The sequence below is a fragment of the Bos indicus genome, chromosome 3 (assembly GCF_029378745.1).
Source record: "Bos indicus isolate NIAB-ARS_2022 breed Sahiwal x Tharparkar chromosome 3, NIAB-ARS_B.indTharparkar_mat_pri_1.0, whole genome shotgun sequence".
Classification (NCBI taxonomy): domain Eukaryota; kingdom Metazoa; phylum Chordata; class Mammalia; order Artiodactyla; family Bovidae; genus Bos; species Bos indicus.
This window is the reverse complement of record NC_091762.1, coordinates 10818190-10840700: the sequence shown is the minus strand read 5'-3', so window position 1 is coordinate 10840700 and position 22511 is coordinate 10818190. Positions and strand designations below refer to the sequence as shown.

General features: G+C 38.6%; 1 protein-coding gene across 2 annotated transcripts in view; it reads right to left on the bottom strand.

Annotated features, from left to right (window-relative positions):
• IFI16 (interferon gamma inducible protein 16) overlaps positions 1-17154 on the bottom strand; it is a 46931-nt gene extending 29777 nt beyond the window's left edge. The window contains exon 1 of one of the 2 annotated variants that reach the window (XM_070783907.1): positions 16911-17154. The gene's annotated coding sequence lies outside the window, so the exon portion shown is untranslated. The remainder of the gene's footprint in view (positions 1-16910) is intronic. The other variant, XM_019988414.2, reaches the window with a different exon arrangement.
• Between the last annotated feature and the right edge of the window lie 5357 nt (positions 17155-22511).

Sequence of the window (22511 nt, the reverse complement as noted above, 5' to 3'; positions counted from 1 at the left end):
CCTGGACCCTTCACAAACAGAATTCACAGTAGGGTTTGTGCTCCCAGAGCTTATAGCTCTGGTGACCAGAAGGGATGCACTGGAGGGACAAAGAGGGTATGTTCAACAAAAGACTATTTTTCTAAGGTCAGGAAATGTAACAAATGTAGCAAATACACAGAAATAAAGGAGGAAGTTAGAAAAATGAGGCTACAGAAGAATGTGTTTCAAGTGAGGAAATGAGCTAAAACCTCAAAAGAAGTCAGTGAAATGGAGATAGGCAATCTTAAAGACACTCAAAAAAAACTCGGGAGAAGATGGGATATACAGAGTGAGAAGTTAGAAGTTTTTAACAAAAAATTAGAAAATACAAAGATCAAAGAGAGACAAAAAGTATAATAATTGAAATGAAAAATATAGCGGAAGGAGTCAACAGTAGATTAAACAGTACAGTGGAAAAGACCATTGATCTGGAAGACAGAATAATGGAAATCACTGAAGCGGAACAGAATAAAAAAAGAAAAAAATTGAGGACAGTTTAAGAGAACTCTGGAAGAACGTCAAGCATGTTATCATTCATCATATCATTACAGTGGGTCCCAGGAGAAGAATAGAGAGAAAGGGGGGCAAAGAACATATTTAAAGATATAGTAGTTAAAAAATTCTCTAACTTCAGTAAGGAAACAGACATCTGGGTCCAGGAAGCATATGGAGTCCCAAACAGAGTAAACCCAAAGAAGACCATGCTAAGATACATTGTAATTGAGTTGGCAAACATTAAAAGTAAGGAGAAAATATTAAAATCAGAGAGGGAAAAACAACATACATACACGGGAATTTCCTTAAGGCTATCAGCTGAATTTTCAGCAGAAACTCTGCAGACAGGAAGAGAGGGGCGTGATATGTTTAAAATGATGAAAAAGAAAACTCTATAACCAAGAATACTCTCGCTGGCAAAGCATTTATTCAGATTTCACAGAAACATTAAAAGTTCCATAGGTAAGCAAAATATAAAAGAGTTCAGCACCAGCAAACCAGCTTTAAAATAAATGCTAAAGGGACTTTTCCAAGTAAAAAGTAAAGAAACATAAAAGGTAAAATCTTATTAGTAAAGGTAAATATACAGTAAAGGTAATATATCAAGCTAGTAGGAAGGTTAAAAGATAAAATTTGTCAAATCATCTATATATGCAATAAGATGTTAAAGGATATACAAAACAAAAAGTTGTGAACTATGATGTCAAAATTTTAAACATGGTAATGGGGAGGAAATGCAGTGTTGTTAAAATGTATTTAAACTTAGATCAGCAACTTATAATAATCACATATATATGAACTAGACAAGGATGTCCACTCTCCCCACTTTTATTTAACGTATTATTAGAAGTCCTAGTCACAACAATCAAACTAGAAACAAAGAAATAAAAGGAATTCAAATTGCAAAGGTAAATTTAAAATGGTTACTGTTTGCAGATGAGATAAAGACATCACAAAAAACCTACTAAAACTCATCAATGAATTCACTTAAGTTGAAGGATACAAAACTAATATACAGGAGGAACTTTCAAGATGGTGGAGGAGCAAGATGGAGAGATCACCTTCCTCCCCACATTTATATATATATTAAAAAAAATACATCTACATATGGAACAACTCTTGAAGAAGACTTTTAAACACTGGCAGAAGACCCCAGATTTCCAAAAAGGCAAGCTAACCTCCACAGAATGAGGTAGGACAGAACATATAGAAAAATGAAGAGACAAAGGACTTGGGACAGGGACCTGTGCCTTGGGGAGCAGCCAAGAAGGATGAAAAGTTTCCTCATACTCGGAAACCCCTTCATGGGCAGGGATGGACAGAGCTTCAGAACCTCAGAGAGAAACACATCAAAAGGTCCTCAGCAGGCAGAATGGAGATGATTCACCCCAGATATCATTGCTGATCAGCACTTTCCAGTCGAGACTGTTTGCACGCTCACTGCAGTGAGTGCGGGTTGGGTGCTGAGGTTCAAGTTTTGGGGGTTGGACCCTATGGAGATTACTGGGGTTGAGTTGCTATGAAGATACTCTGAGGGGGTTAGTATGACAGCTTAGGAAGTCCAGGGAAAATCCTGGGCCTGCCACAGAGGCAAGAGACCCTCCAACACTACATGCTCGCAGATCATAGGACGTCACCTTTGTGAGTGCCGTAAGTGGCATGAGCCATGGCTGTGGACCGCAACCCCAGAGATAGATATCCCAAAGCCGGCATAAGTGCCAGAGGTGAGACTACACATCACGGCATTTGTGATCCCAGAGGAGGGATTGACCAGTGTAGATGCCAGAGGTAGGGGACAGGAGGCCACTGCAGTCTTGACCTCAGGGCTTACAGCCGCCATCAAGCTGCATTCAGGTACAAGTCACTGCTCATACCTTCCTGGGAATCTGTGCAACTTTGCCCTGCTGAGGGACCAAAGACCTGGGACCAATTCCCCTGGGGAAATACACATTCCACCTCAGACTGTGGCGATGGGGGGGAAATACACATTCCACCTCAGACTGTGGCGATGGGGGGGAAATACACTGTGGCAGATCTCAGCCACAGTGGGCACTCCCCACATACCATAACTATGTCTGAATACCTCTCCCTCTTCCCAGTCCAACTGGGTAAGTGAGGCTTAATAAGCTGCTACTTCCACCCTGTTGTGTATGGGGAGGGAACAGACACCAGGGTCTCAGTCGCATCTGACTCTTTGCAACCCCATGTACTGCAGCACAGCAGGCTTCCCTGTCCATCACCAACTCCCAGAGTTTACTCAAACTCATGTCCACTGAGTCAGTGATGCCATCAAACCACCTTATCCTCTGTTATCCCCTTCTCCTCCTGCCTTCAATCTTTCCCAGCATCAGGGTCTTGCCAAATGAGTCAGTTCTTCGCATCTGGTGGCCAAAGTATTGGAGTTTCAGCTTCAACATCAGTCCTTCCAATGAACACCCAGGACTTATTTCCTTTAGGATTGACTGGTCAGATATCCTTGCAGTCCAAGGGACTCTCAAGAGTCTTCTCCAACACCACAGTTCAAAAGCATCAATTCTTCAGTGCTCAGCTTTCTTTATAGTCTAACTCTCACATCCATACACGACTACTGGAAAAACCATAGCCTTGACTAGATGGACTTTTTTTTTTTTGGCAAAGTAATGTCTCTGCTTTTTAATATGCTGTCCAGGTCAGTCATAACTTTTTTTCCAAGGAGTAAGTGTCTTTTAATTTCATGGCTGCAATCACCATCTGCAGTGGTTTTGGAACCCAGAAAAATAAAGTCAGACACAATTGCCACTGTTTCTCCACGTATTTGCCATGAAGTGATGGGACTGGATCCCATGATCTTAGTTTTCTGAATGTTGAGCTTTAAGCCAACTTTTTCACTCTTCTCTTTCACTTTCATCAAGAGGCTCTTTAGTTCCTCTTCACTTTCTGCCATAAGGGTGGTGTCATCAGCATATCTGAGGTTATTGATATTTCTCCTGGCAATCTTGATTCCAGCTTGTGCTTCTTCCAGCCCAGTATTTCTCATGATGTACTCTGTATAGAAGTTAAATAAGCAGGATGACAATATACAGCCTTGACGTACTACTTTTGCTATTTGGAACTACTCTGTTGTTCCATGTCCAGTTCTGACTGTTGCTTCCTGATCTGCATATAGGTTTCTCAAGAGGCAGGTCAGGTGGTCTGGTATTCCATCTCTTTCAGAATTTTCCACAATTTGTGGTGATCTACACAGTCAAAGACTTTGGCATAGTCAACAAAATAGAAATAGATGTTTTTCTGGAATGCTCTTGCTTTCTCAATGATTCAGCCTATGTTGGCAATTTGATCTCTGGTTCTTCTGTCTTTTCTAAAACTAGCTTGAACATCTGGAAGTTCACAGTTCATGTATTATTGAAGCCTGGCTTGGACAATTTTCAGCATTACTTTACTAGTGTGTGAGATGAGTGCAATTGTGAGGTAGTTTGAGCATTCTTTGGCATTGCCTTTCTTTGGGATTGGAATGAAAACTGACCTTTTCCAGTCCTGTGGCCACTGCTGAGTTGTCCAAATTTGTTGACATATTGAGTGTAGCACTTTCACAGCATCATCTTTTAGGATATGAAATAGCTCAACTGGAATTCCATCACCTCCACTAGCTTTGTATGTAGTGATGCTTTCTAAGGCCCACTTGACTTCACATTCCAGGATGTCTGGCTCTAGGTGAGTGATCACAACATCATGATTATCTGGGTCGTGAAGATCTTTTTTGTACAGTTCTTCTGTGTATTCTTTCCACCTCTTCTTAATATCTTTTGCTTCTGTTAGGTCCATACCATTTCTGTCCTTCTTGAGCCCATCTTTGTATGAAATGTTCCCTTGGTATCTCTAATTTTCTTGAAGAGATCTCTAGTCTTTCCCATTGTATTGTTTTCCTCTATTTCTTTGCACTGATCACTGAGGAAGGCTTTCTTATCTCTCCTTGCTATTCTTTGGAACTCTGAATTCAAATGGGTAGATCTTTCCTTTTCTCCTTTGCTTTTTGCTTCTCTTCTTTTCACAGCTATTTGTAAGGCCTCCTCAGACAACCATTTTGATTTTTTTCATTTTTTTTTTCTTGCAGATGGTCTTAATCCCTGTCTCCTGTACAATGTCACAAACCTCTAGCCACAGTTCATCAGGCACTCTGTCTATCAGATCTAGTCCCTTAAATCTAGACTTAAAACTAAAGAGGCACCAGAGGCAGGGCCAAAACCAAAGCTGAGTACCAGAGGTTGTGTGACCAAGGAAGAAGAAGGAAATTATTTCTGCAGCCACAGGTGCAATGGATTAAGTATCCACAATTAGCTTGAGAGTGTGGACTTTGGGGGCAATTATGGGATTTGGAAGCAAGTACAAGCTGGAATTAGGCCAGATGTGAGTGTGAACTGACCCCACAGTGCCCACAGCATGTCCAGAGACCAGCTTCCTAGAAATATTGGAGGGCTTCCTGAGTAGACAGATTGGCTGATGCTCACTGTGTGGTGAGGATGACAGAAGACTGAGGAGGACATTCTTCTTACTATCACTCTTTATATACACACTTTATATATAGTATATCTTTATATATGTATATCTATATATATATCCATATATATATATATATATATATATATATACACACACACACACACATACCACACACACTTTTTTTTTTTTTTTCCTTCTATCTCTTTCTTTCTGTGCTGTATACCTTGTGGAGTCTTGGGTGATAATAAGGGTTTGGGCCTGAACCCCTGAGGTGGGAGATCAGAGTACAGGACATTGGATCACCAGAGAACTTCAGACCCCATGGAACATTAATCAGTGGGAAGTCTCCTAAAGGTCTCCATTTCAACACTAAGACCAGGCACCACCCAAAGGCTAGCAAGTTCGGTGTCAGATGCCTCATACCAAACCATCAGCTAAACAAGAATACAACATTGCCCATTAGCAGCAGGCTGCCCAAGGCCATACCAAACCCACAGACACCCCAAAAAACAAACCACTGAGCACGGCACTGCCCTCCAGAGAGACAAGATGCAGCTCCACTCACCAGGACAGACACCAGTCTCCCCAACAGGAAACTTTCACAAGCACAGATCCATCCCCACCCACTGGGGGCAGACTTCACAAATAAGAGAAACCTGACCTTGCAACCAGTAGAAAGGAGATGGCAAATACAATCAATCAAACAAGTTGAAAAGAGAGAGAAACAGGCAGCAGATGAAGGAATATTGTAAAAACCCATAAGATCAAACAAATAAAGAAACAGGGAATCTACCTAAAAAAGAATTCAGAGTAATGGTAGTAAAGATAATCCAAAATCTTCCAAAAAAAAATGGAGGCACAGATAAATAGAAGAGGCACAGACTGAGAAGACACAAAAAATGTGTAACAAGGATCTCAATGAAATAAAGAATAGACAATCAGCAATGAGAAGCACAATAACTGAAATTAAAAATGCACTCAAGGGAACCCAAAAAATAACTGAGACAGAAGAACAGGTAAGTGAACTGGAAGATAGAATGGTGGTGATAACTGAAGTAGAGAAGAATAAAGAAAAAAGAAATGAGGACAGCCTCATAAACCTCTGGGACAACATTAACCACACCAACATTTGAATTATAGGGATCCTAGAAGAAGAAAAGAAAAAGAAAAAACAGTATGAAAAAAATATTTGAGTTTATAGTTGAAAATTTCCCAAACATGGGAAAGTAAATAGCTACCCAAATCCAGGAAGCTCAGAATCCCATACACTACAAACACAAAGAGAAACACATCAAGATACATATTAGTCAAGCTAACAAAAATTAAACACAAATAAAAAATATTGAAAGTAGCAATAGAAAAGCAACAAATAACATATATGGGGATTCCCATAAGGCTAGCAGCTGGTCTTTCAACAGAAACTCTACAGGCCAGAAGGGAGTGGCAGGATATTCTTAAAATGATGAAAGGAAAAATAATCTATGATCAAGATTACTCTACCAAGCAAAGCTATCATTCAGATTTGATGGAGAAATCAAGTTTTACAGATAAGCAAAGTTAAGACAACTCAGAACCACAAAACCGGCTTTACAATAGATGCTAAAGGAACTTCTCTAGACAAGAAACACAAGAGAAAGAAAAGACCTACAAAAACAAAGTAAAAAAAAAAAAAAAAAAAACTAAAGTAAATGATGGTAATAGGATCATGCTGCTGCTGCTAAGTCGCTTCAGTGGTGTCCAACTCTGTGACCCCTGAGACGGCAGCCCACCAGGCTCCCCCGTCCCTGGGATTCTCCAGGCAAGAACACTGGAGTGGGTTGCCATTTCCTATAATTAGTGTAAATGTAAATGAACCAATTGCTTCAACCAAACTGGCTGAATTGATAAAAAAACAAGGTTCCTATATATATAAGAGACCCACTTCAGACCTAGGAACACATACAGACTGAAAGTAAAGGATGGAAAACAGTATTTCATGAAAATGGAAAAAGTAGGGGTGGCAATATACATATAAGATAAAATAGACTTTAACATAAAATCATTACAAGAGACAGGAAGGACACTACATTATGATCAAGGGATCAACCCAAGAAGAAAATATAATAATTATAAATATATACACACACAGCATAGGAGCACCTCAGTACATAAGGAAAATGCTAATAATTATAAAATGGGGAATCAACAGTAACACAGTAATAGTGGGGGACTTTTAAACACTTTTAACACTCCAGTCACCAACAGACAGATCATCCAGGCAGAAAATTTATAAAGAGATACAAGTTTTAAATGATACACTGGACTATAGTTGATAGCTATAAGACATTTCATCCAAAAACAGTTTTCATGTTTTTTCTCAAGTGCACACAGAACATTGTCCAAGATAGATAACACCTTGGATCACAAATCAAGCCTTGATAAATTTTTAAAAAATAAAACTGCATTAAGCATGTTTTTTCTGACCACAATGCCATAAGATTAGATATCAACTACAAGGGAAAAAAAAAAAAAAAAAACTGTAAACACCACCACAAACACATACACAAACACATAAAGGTTAAATGATATGCTTCTGAATAACCAAGTGGTTACTGGGAAATCAAAGAGGAAATAAAAAATACCTAGAAACAAATAATGATGAAAACTTAATAACTCAAAACCTATGGGATGCAACAAAAGCAGCTAAGAGGGAAGCTTACAGCAATACAAGCCTAACTCAAAAAACAAGAAAAACATTAAATAACCTAACCATACACCTAAATCAACTAGGAAAAGAAGAACAAAAAAGCCCAGTTATGAGAAGTAAATAAATCATAAAGCTCAGAGCAGAAATAAACGAAAAAGAAATGAGAGAGACAATAGCAAAGATTAAAAAAAAAAAAAAAAACTAAAAGCTGGTCCTTTGAGAAGATTTAAAAAAAAAAAATTAACGAACTGTTAGCCTGACTTATCAAGACAGTAAGGGAGAAGGCTTAAATCAGTAAAATTTAGAATGAAAAAAATGGAAGTTGCAACAGACAATGCAGACATGCAAAGGATCATAAGAAACTGCTATGAGCAACTATACACCAATAAAATGGACAACCTGAAAGAAATGGACAAATTCTTTGAAAAGTACAACCTTCCAGATTGAACCAGGAAGAAATAGAAAATATTAGCAGACCAATCATGAGCACTGAAATCGAAACCATAATCAAAAATCTTTCAATAAACAAAAGCCCAGGGACAGATGGCTTCACAAGTAAATTCTACCAAGCACTTCGAGATGAGGTAATATGTAACCTGCTCAGACTCTTCCAGAAAATTGCCAAGGAAGGAAACGTCCCACTTGTTCTACAAGGTGACCATTACTCTGACACCAAAACAAGACAAAGATACCACCAAAAAAGAAAATTATAGGCCAATATCAGTGATGAACAGAGATGCAAATATCCCCAACAAGATTCTAGCAAACAGAATCCAACAAGACATTAAAAGCATTATACAACATGATTAAGTGGGGTTTATCCCAGGGATGCAAGGATTCTTCAATATATGCAAATCAATGTGATACATCATATCAACAAACTGAAAGTTAAAAACTATATGATCATCTCAATAGAAGCAGAGAAAGCTTTTCAACAAAATTCAATATCCATTTATGATAAAAGCTCTCCAGAAAGTTGGCATAGAAGGAACCTATCCCAACATAATAAAGACCATAAATGACAAACCCATAGCAAATATTATTCTCAATGGTGAAAAACTAAAATTATTTCCTCTAAGATCAGGACAAGACAAGGGTGCCCACTCTCACAACCATTATTCAACATAGTTTTGGAAGTCTTAGCCACGGTAATGAGAGAAGAAAAAGAAATAAAAAGAATCCAGATTGGAAAAGGAGTAAAACTCTCATTGTTGCAGAAGACATGATACTATACATGCAAGCATGCATACTAAGTCGTTTTAGTTGAATCCAACTCTTAAGTGACCCTATGAACTGTAGTCCACATGGCTTCTCTGTCCATGGGATTTTCCAGGCAAGAATACTGGAGTGGGTTGTCATGCCCTTCTCCAGGGTATCTTTCCAACCCAGGGATTGAATCTGTGTCTCTTACATCTCCTGCATTGGCAAGCAGATTCTTTACCACTAGCGCCACATGGGAAGCCTGATGCTATACATAGAAAACTCTAAAGATGCCACAAGAAAGCTACTAGAGCTAATCAATGAATATAGTAAAATTTCAGGATATAAAATTAATACACAGATATCCCTTGCATTCCTATATACTAACCAAAAAGAAAAAAAAAATCAGAAAGAGAAATTAAGGGAGCAATTCCATTCACCTTTGCAACAAAAAGGATAAAATGCAATAGGAATGAACCACCTAAAGAGACACAAAAGACCTGTATGCAGAAAACTATAACACACTGATGAAAGAAATCAAAGATGACACAAACAGATGAATATTCCTAAACTGGAAGAATCAATATTTTAAAAATGACTATACTACCTAAAGCAATCTACGGATTCAATGCAATCCCTATCAAACTACCAAAGGTATTTTTCACAGAATAGAACAAAAAAAATTGTTGAAACTAGAACGCTTTTAAACACCATTTGCTGTTATTTAGTCACTAAGTCATGTCTGACCCTTGGCGACCCCATGAAGAGCAGCATGCCAGGCTTCCCTGTTTTTCACTATCCCCCGGAATTTGCTCAAGCTCTAACTCTTCATTTGAGTCAGTTCTAATGAGGTGGATGATCCTAGAGCCTATTATACAGAGTGAAGTAGAAAGAGAAAAACGAATATCATATGTTAACACATATATATGGAGTCTAGAAAGATGGTACCGATGAAATTATTCACAAGGAAGGAATGAAAGCACAGATGTAGAGAACAGACTTGTGCACATAGAGGGGTAAAGAGATAGTGAGACAAATAGAGAAAGTAGCATCAACATATATACAGTATCGTGTGTAAAACAGATAGCTGGTGAGAAGTTGCTACATAACACAGGGAGCCCAGCCTGGCACTCTGTGACCACCTGGAGGGGTGGGGTTGGGGGAGGAAGGAGGCTCAAGAAAGAAGAGATATACATACAATTATGACCAATTCACCTTGTTGTATGGCAGAAACCAACACAAAATTGTAAAGCAATTTACCTCCAATTAAAAAATAAATAAATTTTAACCATCTGTATATATTCTTTGGAGAAATGTCTATTTAGTTCTTTGGCCCATTTTTTGATTGGGTCGTTTATTTTTCTGGAGTTGAGCTGTAGGAGTTGCTTGTATATTTTTGAGATTAGTTGTTTGTCGGTTGCTTCATTTGCTATTATTTTCTCCCATTCTGAAGGCTGTCTTTTCACCTTGCTAATAGTTTCCTTTGATGTGCAGAAGCTTTTAAGGTTAATTAGGTCCCATTTGTTTATTTTTGCTTTTATTTCCAATATTCTGGGAGGTGGGTCATAGAGGATCCTGCTGTGATGTATGTCGGAGAGTGTTTTGCCTATGTTCTCCTCTAGGAGTTTTATAATTTCTGGTCTTACTTTTAGATCTTTAATCCATTTTGAGTTTATTTTTGTGTATGGTGTTAGAAAGTGGTCCAGTTTCATTCTTTTACAAGTGGTTGACCAGATTTCCCAGCACCACTTGTTAAAGAGATTGTCTTTAATCCATTGTATATTCTTGCCTCCTTTGTCAAAGATAAGGTGTCCATATGTGCGTGGATTTATCTCTGGGCTTTCTATTTTATTCCATTGATCAATATTTCTGTCTTTGTGCCAGTACCATACTGTCTTGATAACTGTGGCTTTGTAGTAGAGCCTGAAGTCAGGTAGGTTGATTCCTCCAGTTCCATTCTTCTTTCTCAAGATCGCTTTGGCTATTCGAGGTTTTTTGTATTTCCATACAAATTGTTAAATTATTTGTTCTAGCTCTGTGAAGAATACTGTTGGTAGCTTGATAGGGATTGCATTGAATCTATAAATTGCTTTGGGTAGTATACTCATTTTCACTATATTGATTCTTCCAATCCATGAACATGGTATATTTCTCCATCTATTAGTGTCCTCTTTGATTTCTTTCACCAGTGTTTTATAGTTTTCTATATATAGGTCTTTAGTTTCTTTAGGTAGATATATTCCTAGGTATTTTATTCTGTCCATTGCAATGGTGAATGGAATTGTTTCCTTAATTTCTCTTTCTGTTTTCTCATTATTAGTGTATAAGAATGCAAGGGATTTCTGTGTGTTGATTTTATATCCTGCAACTTTACTATAGCCATTGATTATTTCTAGTAATTTTCTGGTGGAATCTTTAGGGTTTTCTATGTAGAGGATCATGTCATCTGCAAATAGTGAGAGTTTTACTTCTTCTTTTCCAATTTGGGTTCCTCTTCTTTTTCTGCTCTGATTGCTGTGGCCAAAACTTCCAAAACTATGTTGAATAGTAATGGTGAAAGTGGGCACCCTTGTCTTGTTCCTGACTTTAGAGGAAATGCTTTCAATTTTTCACCATTGAGAATAATGTTTGCTGTGGGTTTGTCATATATAGCTTTTATTATGTTGAGGTATGTTCCTTCTATTCCTGCTTTCTGGAGAGTTTTTTTATCATAAATGGATGTTGAATTTTGTCAAAGGCTTTCTCTGCATCTAAATAGACATTTCTCCAAAGAAGACATACAGATGGATAACAAACACATGAAAACATGTTCAACATCACTCATTATCAGAGAAATGCAAATCAAAACCACTATGAGGTACCATTTCACACCAGTCAGAATGGCTGCGATCCAAAAGTCTACAAATAATAAATGCTGGAGAGGGTGTGGAGATAAGGGAACCCTCTTACACTGTTGGTGGGAATGCAAACTAGTACAGCCACTATGGAGAACAGTGTGGAGATTCCTTAAAAAACTGGAAATAGAACTGCCTTATGATCCAGCAATCCCACTGCTGGGCATACACACTGAGGAAACCAGAAGGGAAAGAGACATGTGTACCCCAATGTTCATCGCAGCACTGTTTATAACAGCCAAGACATGGAAGCAACCTAGATGTCCATCAGCAGATGAATGGATAAGAAAGCTGTGGTACATATACACAATGGAGTATTACTCAGCCATTAAAAAGAATACATTTGAATCAGTTCTAATGAGGTGGATGAAACTGGAGCCTATTATACAGAGTGAAGTAAGCCAGAAGGAAAAACATAAATACAGTATACTAACGCATATATATGGAATTTAGAAAGATGGAACAATAACCCGGTGTACGAGACAGCAAAAGAGACACTGATGTATAGAACAGTCTTATGGACTCTGTGGGAGAGGGAGAGGGTGGGAAGATTTGGGAGAATGGCAATGAAACATGTAAAATATCATGTAGGAAACGAGTTGCCAGTCCAGATTCGATGCACGATGCTGGATGCTTGGGGCTGGTGCACTGGGACGGCCCAGAGGGATGGTATGGGGAGGGAGGAGGGAGGAGGGTTCGGGATGGGGAACACATGTATACCTGTGGCGGATTCATTTTGATATTTGGCAAAACTAATACAATTATGTAAAGTTTAAAAATAAAATAAAATTAGAAAAAAAAATACTATTAGAAAACATATACACACCCCAATGTTCATGGCAGGACTATTTGCAATAACCTAAATACAGAAACAACCTAAATGCCCATCAGTGGATGAACAGATAAAGAAGACATGGCAAATATATATGATGGGTTATTACTCAGTCATTAAAAAAAAATGCAATCTTGCCATGTGCAACAACATGGATGGACCTAGAGGATATTACTCTGAGTGAAATAAGCCAGACAGAAAAAAAGACAAATATTTTATGATTTCATGTGATGTACAATCTAAAAAATTCAAATGAACAAACATATCAAAAACAAACAATTATAGGTACAGAGAACAAATAGATGTTCTCCAGAAGCAGAGTATAGCAGAAGCAAAGAAATAGGTGAGGGAGATTAGCACGTGCAAACTTCCAGTTGCCAATAAATGAGTCATGTGTAGGTAATGCATATAATGTAATAATGTACATAATGTAATATAAATGTACAGTGTAGGGAATATAATCAATAAGAATGTAATATGGTGACAAGTATGTATGGTGACAATCATAGCTAGACTTATGGTGATTGGTTTGAAATGTATAGAAATATCATTTAGAAAGATGGTACCGATGATCCTGCATGCAGGGCAGCATAGGAGACACAGATGTAAAGAGTAAACTTTTTTTTTTTTTTTTTTTTTACTGCTAGATGGTTTTTGTTTTTAATTTCTTAAACAACTCTAAAGATCAATTAAGAGACATACACAAATTTTCTGCCCTTGTGAAATCCTAAGGGTATAACATCTTGGGTCCCTGGTTCTGGATATGAAACATTCTCTTTGTCCTCATTATCCTATTGGTAACATTTCTCAACAGCTGTTTGCAATAAAGGATCCTAATGGCCAAGGGGGAAAGCATAGCACTAAAGAGGTCAAGAAGGAGCATCGCTGATTAGAAAGGTTACTTATCATTGTATCACCCAAAGGAAAATTGAAAACCAACATATGGTGACCCTGTGGCCTGGCTCCAGGTGTTTAGTAGCCATTTGAAGAAAGAGAATAATGCACCCGTATTTCAGCTTTAAATAGATTAATCCTGTTATGTGTGTAATTTAAGTGCAAGAGATCCTAAAAAGGTTAAAAAAAAAAGCCATATATGTGTATATATATATAGTTATATGTGTATTATATATATATATATATATATATATATACATTAAACACACACATACATATAAACAAAAAACTAGCCTAGAAATTTGGATTAAATAACTATCAATCTAAAGGGATTAAAAATTATTAAATGATTTAAAAAATACTTCTAAGAAGCAAGTGAAAAGTGTTAGTCGCTCAGTTGTGTATGACTCTTTGAGACCCCATGGACTGTAGCCTGCCACAGTCCCCTGTCCATGGGATTCTCTAGGCAAGAATACTGAAAAGGAAAAAGAAAAGAAAAAGAGTAAACTTTTGGGCTCAGTGGGAGAAGGTGAGGTTGGGATGATTTGAGAGAATAGCACTGAAACATGTACATTATCATATGTAAATAGATGGCCAGTGCAAGTTTTATGCATGAAGCAGGACACCCAATGGTCTGGGACAACCCAGAGGGACAGGGTGGGGAGGGAAGTGGGAGTGGGGTTCAGGATGGGGGGTCACGTGTATGCTTGTGGCCGTTTCATGCTGCTGTATGGCAAAAACCATCACAATATTGCAAAGTAATTATTCTCCAATTAAAATAAATACACTTAAAATAAAAAAAGAAATATCGAATCACTATGTCATGTTATAGCAACCAACACAATTTCTTAGGTCAATTATATTGCAAAAACAAACTCATAGCAAAAGATGGTAACCAGTAATCAGGGTGTGGTGGGGGAAGGGAAATTGGATGAAGGTAGGCGAAATGTACAAACTTCAAAGCTATAGGATAAATAAGTACTAGGGATGTAATGTACAATACGATAAATATAATTATGACTGCTCCATGTTATATATGAAAGTTATTGTGAGAGTAAACTGAGTTCTCATAACAAGAAAAAAAAATTTTTGTACATCTTTAATTTTGCACCTATATGAGATGATGGATGCTCACTAAAGTTATTGTGCTTATTACTTCATGATGTGACTTAGCAGCAGCAGCAGCAGCAGCAGTGTATAAATCAGATCACTATGCAGTATATCTTAAATTTATACGGTGGTGTATGTCAATAATGGCTCAAAAAAACTGGAAGAAAAATAATAAAATGCAAACTTTAGCCCCTTCTCCCCAAATAATAAATAAGATTCAGTAGTTAAATAGCATTTTCTGAACTTTCCAGATCGGAATTTTACAACATATCTAGTCCCAGGGGTATTAGACAAGGTACTGCCCATCTACCTCAAGGGAAAAATAATTTTTAGAGTAGGATTTTTAATCTAGTCAAAATGATATTTAAATATGAGGATTTCAAAAACTATTTTCCTGTATTCAAGGCCTTAGTAGTTTTGACAGGCAAAGATCACATGGAGACATCTATTGGAAGTAACTAGTCAATAAAAGGCTAATATATAAGGAAGCTGGAGCTTCCCAGGTAGCTCAGTGATAAAGAATCTGCCTGCCAGTGCAGGAGACGCAAGAGACACAGGTTTGATTCCTGGGTCATAAAGATCCCCTGGAGAAAGGAATGACTACCCAATCCAGTATTCTTGCCTGGAAAATTCCATGGACAGAGGAGCCTGGTGGGTGATAGTCCATGGGATCACAAAAAGTCACGACTGAGCAACTGAGCATACACACCACATATAAGGAAGTCAAGAAAAACTGTAAGCTGAAAGGTAAATAAAAGTGAAAACTTAACCTGATCAGGTGTGTCTATCTATGCCTTAAAATTAATAAGCTCAGTTTAAAGAAAAAAGAAGCAGGAAGTATATCAACATGGTGGAGGGAGGGAGGAAAGACAAAGAATATGACAGTACACTAACATATTTGTCTTAAACGTTAAGTAAGATAGGGGTATGAGTAAAAAGCCAAACCAAAAATGCTAACTCCTCCCCCTCAGAAAAAAAAAAAAAAAAATCAAGAAAGAATATAGAAGTATCATACTTTGAAATGAATAGAAGAAACAAGAAAATATATGTTAACTGTCAGCATAGACACAAAGAATCTAAGTGGTTAAACTTAAGTGAAAACTTGGTCAACTTGAATTTAGGAAATCTGCCAATGTATTTTTAACAGAAGATTATTTGATGGTGGGAAAATAAAAGAAAAATATTTTATCATCAGATCAGATCAGTCGCTCAGTCGTGTCCGACTCTTTGCGACCCCATGAATCGCAGCACGCCAGGCCTCCCTGTCCATCACCAACTCCCGGAGATATAATATGATAAAGAGTACCTAAATATGAAAAGACTACCTAAAATATGTAAAGAGTACCTAAAAGAAAAGCAATCTATCTATGTAATCTGGCTTTAAACAGATCTGAAATAAAAAATATCATCAGAGCACAACACAATGATAAAAGGTACAACTCCTAGGGAGATAAAACAGTTTTAATTGTCTAACATACAGAAGATTCTGAAATGAATATTAAAAATCTTATATTCTAGTCAAGCACATATAAAATATTATTGCACCAGGTCATTCAGAAAGTCTTTAAACAGCTCTAAAAGTAGACAATAGAAATCTGCTTGTAATTGCCTCTCCCTGCATCTCTCCTATGCTGTGCCACCAGAAAAAAGTCATTAATTTTCAGGAAAGCAGAAAGTAATTCTAAAGGAGAGTGAAATAACAACTCCGGCAGCAGGTACAGAAGTCTGAAAGAAAAATTAACTGTCTTGAGGGAGGTAAAGAAGCCATGTTTTGTATAACTGCATTTGTGAAATTGAAACTTATCTGCTCTGCTCTGTGTATGTGTGTGTGTGTGTGTGTGTGTTTTCAAAAATTAGGATAATATCACACAATATAGTTTTATATCTGGTTCTGTTTTTTACTCAATATTATTTTATGATATTTTATCATGCCCCTATCTGGACTTTTACCCAGGCCCCCACCACAGCCACTAAGTTTCCTGTGCATCTTTTAGGGAAGGAAAGTAAGTACTGTCTCTAAGTATAACTCACGCTGATAGTTGCCTGGGGAGTACATTTGAATATCTTCTATTGTCAACATGCATCTCCCTTTGTTCAGGCTTCAGTTGTGGTAGAATGAAATGTCTATTATTTGCCTAGGCAGTAAATGTTTAGAATCAAGTTACTGCTGTTTTCACTTTTCTGAATATAGTTGATACCAATCCATTCCCCCCAAATTCTTTATGACTAAAGCTCCCCTTGTCCTCTTGAGGTTACCAACCAGATACCCAGAGCTCTCAACAAGAATTCCTACTCATCTTACCTCAGTGGGATGTCTTCCACAGTGGTCCAGATCTTGAGGTTATCTTTAGAAATACAAGAATCACTGTTTATTTTAAGTAGGATAATAAATCAGTAAAGCTCTTAGAGACTGAACTGCAGAATTGTATAATCTCCTGACGGGCAGAGGGAAAATAAATTTTAAAAGATAACAGGGAAAAGGGGAACTGACTAGTCAAAACCCTTGATTTAGTGCTGGCTGCCTCATACGGTGCTTTCCCAGAGAGGAGAACGTTATGAAACAGTATTCAGACTCCTCCCACCAATGTTCTTAGCTTTCGATTTCCTCAGTCAGAGAAAACAGTTTATTTCCTGTAAATATCTTACTCAAAAACAACAAATTATGGCAAGGTTACACTCTAATTTTTTTTTATTATAAATGTTGGTAGATGAAAAGAGTTCCAAGATTAGAACTTTTTTATCCAGAAGACTTACATGTGGGTCATTAAAAATCTATATTCACTTGAATGATTCTCAAATATAAGAGAAGTAAGATGAGTCATCTGGCTACTTGTCAGAAAGCATTTAACAGGAGGCTTCCTGTGTGCTGTTTTGTATCTGTCAGGAATCCTCTGTTCCTTATTAATTCCTGAATATTCAGGAATTAAAAGGAGAGGCAAGCCTCTCCCTGGGGCTGAAGAATCCAGGTATATCCTTCGTTAGTTTTTCTGTAAGGTGATAAGTACCCTCTTCCTTCTTGTGAACCATATGGTAAAAGTGATTATTTACAACTCTTTCTCTCTATTTTTAATATGGATCACCTATGTTTGGAAGTCTGGAATTTTAATCTTTATCTTTGCTGATAATAACTACAGTATATATGCCCACACCTTGTTGCTGAAAACACATTTGCTCCATCAGAGCTTTGGTCCCGTGTCTTGCTTTCTCTTTCTCTCTCTCTCTCTCTCTCTCTCTTTCTCTCTCTCTCTCTCTCTCCCCCTCCCTCCCTCCCTCTCTCAGGCTATTTCTTTGGAGTACAGAGACTTTCTGAGTTCACTTTCCTTCCCAGGCTTCTAAGACCCTCTCAAGAAGGCGCTCTGCACCTTCACCCCATCGAGAGGGCACCTAAGGCCGCCGTGAACAGAGCAAGCCCCATGCCAGGGGCTTTATTGGCTTTCTGTGTAAACCAAAAAAACAGACTTTTTCTCTCTCCTTTACTGTCTTATCAGTCGACTCCGGACCACCAGGTTCCGGTCCATTAAAGGACCTCAACAGCTACTTAATGCTTGTTTCCTGTTGTTGGTGTAGCAGTGGCAAGAGAAGTTGGAAGAGCCATCTTTCTACTTTTTTTTTTTTGGTCTGAAACTCCTGGGAGTGATTTTCTATAAGCTATCTATTGGTTTAAATAGAACCTAAAACATTCACCCTTATCTCACTCATCTCACACGCTAGTAAAGTAATGCTCAAAATTCTCCAAGCCAGGTTACAACAGTATGTGAATGATGAACTTCCAGATGTTCAAACTGGTTTTAGAAAAGGCAGAGGAACCAGAGATCAAATTGTCAACATCTGCTGGATCATTGAAAAAGCAAGAGAGTTCCAGAAAACATCTACTTCTGCTTTATTGCTTAAGCCAAAGCCTTTGACTGTGTGGATCACAACAAACTGTGGAAAATTCTGAAAGAGATGGGAATACCAGACCACCTGACCTGCCTCCTGAGAAATCTGTATGCAGGTCAAGAAGCAACAGTTAGAACCGGACATGGAACAACAGACTGGTTCCAAATCGGGAAAGGAGTATGTCAAGGTTATCCTGCTTATTCAATTTATATGCAGACTACATCATGAGAAACACTGTGCTGGATGAAGCACAAGCTGGAATCAAGATGGCCAGGAGAAATATCAGTAACCTCAGATATGCAGATGACACCACCCTTATGGCAGAAAGTGACGAACTAAAGAGCCTCTTGATGAAAGTGAAAGAGAAGAGTAAAAAGTTAACATACAACTCAACATTCAGAAAACTAAGATCATTGGAATCTGGTCCCATAACTTCATGGCAAATAGATGGGGAAACAATGGAAACAGTGACAGACTTTATTTTTCAGGAATCGCAAATCACTGATACTGTTCTGTTCATACTGATCATGGGGTTCTCAAGGCAAGAATACTGAAGTGGTTTGCCATTCCCTTCGGCAGTGGAGCACATTTTGTCAGAACTCTTCACCATGGCCTGTCCATCATGGGTGATCCTACACAGTATGGCTCATAGTTTCATTGAATTAGACAAGTCCGTGGTCCATGTGGTTAGATTGGTTAGTTTTCTGTGATTGTGGTTTTCAGTCTATCTGCCCTCCAATGGAGAAGGATAAGAGGCCTATGGAAGCTTCCTGATGGGGGAGACTGACAGGGGGAATCTGGATCTTGTTCTGATGGTCAGGGCCATGCTCAGTAAATCTTTAATCCAATTTTCTGTTGATGGAAAAGAACAAAGGGATGGAGCCAAACCAAAAACAGTACCCAGTTGTGGATGTGACTGGTGATAGAAGCAAGGTCCGATGCTGTAAAGAGCAATACTGCATACGAACCTGGAATGTTAGGTCCATGAATCAAGGCAAATTGGAAGTGGTCAAACAGAAGATGGCAAGAGTGAACGTCAACATTCTAGGAATCAGCAAACTAAAATGGACTGAAATGGGCGAATTTAACTCAGATGATCATTATATCTACTACTGTGGGCAGGAATCCCTTAGAAGAAATGGAGTAGCCTTCATGAGCAACAAAAGAATCCAAAATGCAGTACTTGGATGCAATCTCAAAAATGACAGAATGATCTCTGTTCATTTCCAATGCAAACCATTCAATATCACAGTAATCCAAGCCTATGCCCCAACCAGTAATGCTGAAGAAGCTGAAGTTGAATGGTTCTATAAAGACCTACAAGACCTTTTAGAACTAACACCCAAAAAAGATGTCCTTTTCATTATAGGGGACTGGAATGCAAAAGTAGGAAGTCAAGAAACACCTGGAGTTACAGGCAAATTTGGCCTTGGAATACGGAATGAAGCAGGGCAAAGACTAATAGAGTTTTGTCAAGAGAACGCACTGGTCATAGCAAATACCTTCTTCCAACAACACAAGAGAAGACTCTACACATGGACATCACCAGATGGTCAACACCAAAATCAGACTGATTATATTCTTTGCAGCCAAAGATGGAGAAGCTCTATACAGTCAGCAAAAAAAAAGACCAGGAGCTGACTGTGGCTCAGATCATGAACTCCTTATTGCCAAATTGAAGAAAGTAGGGAAAACCACTAAACCATTCAGGTATGACCTAAATCAAATCCCTTATGATTATACAGTGGAAGTGAGAAATAGATTTAAGGGACTAGATCTGGTAGACAGAGTGCCTAATGAACTATGGAAGGAGGTTCATAACATTATACAGGAGACAGGAATCAAGACCATCCCCATGGAAAAGAAATGCAAAAAAGAAAAATGGCTGTCTGAGGAGGCCTTACAAATAGCTGTGAAAAGAAGAGAAGTGAAAAGTAAAAGAGAAAAGGAAAGATAAAAGCATCTGAATGCAGAGTTTCAAAGAATAGCAAGGAGAGATAACAAAGCCTTCCTCAGTGATCAATGCAAAGAAATAGAGGAAAAAACAGAATGGGAAAGACTAGAGATCTCTTCAAGAAAATTAGAGATACCAAGGGAACATCTCATGCAAAGCTGGGCTTGATAAAGGACAGAAATGGTATGGACCTAACACAAACAGAAGATATTAAGAAGACATGGCAAGAATACACAGAAGAACTGTACAAAAAAGATCTTCACAACTCATAATCACGATGGTGTGATCACTCACCTTGGGCCAGATATCCTGGAATGTGAAGTCAGGTGGGCCTTAGAAAGCATCACTACGAACAAAGCTAGTGGAGGCGATGGAATTCCAGCTGAGCTATTTCAAATCCTGAAAGATGATGCTGTGAAAGTGCTGCACTCAATATGCCAGGAAATTTGGAAAATACAGCAGTGGCCACAGGACTGGAAAAGGTCAGTTTTCATTCCAATCCCAAAGAAAGGCAATGCCAAAGAAGGCTCAAACTACCTCACAATTGCACTCATCTCACACACTAGTAAAGTAATGCTCAAAATTTTCCAAGCCAGGCTTCAGCAATACGTGCACCATGAAATTCCTGATGTTCAAGCTGGTTTTAGAAAAGGCAGAGGAACCAGAGATCAAATTGCCAACATCCGATGGATCATGGAAAAAGCAAGAGAGTTCCAAAAAAATATCTATTTCTGCTTTATTGACTATGCCAAAGCCTTTGACTGTGTGGATCACAATAAACTGTGGAGAATTCTTCAAGAGGTGGGAATACCAGACCACCTGACCTGCCTCTTGAGAAACCTTTATGCAGGTCAGGAAGCAACAGTTAGCACTGGACATGGAACAACAGGCTGGTTCCAAATAGGAAAAGGAGTACGTCAAGGCTGTATATTTCACCCTGCTTATTTAACTTCTATGCAGAGTACATCATGAGAAACGTGGTGCTGGAAGAAGCACAAGCTGGAATCAAGATTGCTGCGAGAAATATCAATAACCTCCGATATGCAGATGACACCACCCTTACGGCAGAAAGTGAAGAAGAACTAAAAAGCCTCTTTATGAAAGTGAGAAAGAAGAGTGAAAAAGTTGGCTTAAAGTTCAACATTCAGAAAACTAAGATCATGGCATCTGGTCCCATCACTTCATGGGAAATAGATGGGGAAACAGTGGAAACAGTGTCAGACTTTATTTTTCTGGGCTCCAAAATCACTGCAGATGGTGATTGCAGCCATGAAATTAAAAGACGCTTACTCCTTGGAAGGAAAGTTATGACCAACCTAGATAGCATATTCAAAAGCAGAGACATTACTTTGCCAACAAAGGTTCATCTAGTCAAGGCTATGGTTTTTCCAGTGCTCATGTATGGATGTGAGAGTTGGACTGTGAGGAAAGCTGAGCGCTGAAAAATTGATGCGTTTGAACTGTGGTGTTGGAGAAGACTCTTGAGAGTCCCTTGGATTGCAAGGAGATCCAACCAGTCCATTCTAAAGGAGATCAGTCCTGGGTGTTCTTTGGTAGGAATGATGCTAAAGCTGAAACTCCAGTACTTTAGCCACCTCATGCAAAGAGTTGATTCATTAGAAAAGACCCTGATGCTGGGAGGGATTGGGGGCAGGAGGAAAAGGGGACGACAGAAGATGAGATGGCTGGATGGCATCACTGACTCAATGGACGTGAGTCTGAGTGAACTCCGGGAGTTGGTGAAGGACAGGGAGGCCTGGTGAGCTGCAATTCATGGGGTCGCAAAGAGTCGGACATGACTGAGCGGCTGAACAGAACTGTGTTCCCTCCCTGTTATTTACCTGAGGCCAAACTATGATGGCTCAGATGGTAAAGCGTCTGTCTGCAATGCAGGAGACCCGGGTTCGATCCCTGGGTTGGGAAGATCTTCTGGAGAAGGAAATGGTAACCCACTCCAGTATTCTTGCCTGGAGAATCCCACGTATGGAGGAGCCTGTTGGGCTACAGTCCATGGGGTGGCAAAGAGTCGGACACAACTGAGCGACTTCACTTTCACTTTCAAACTATGGT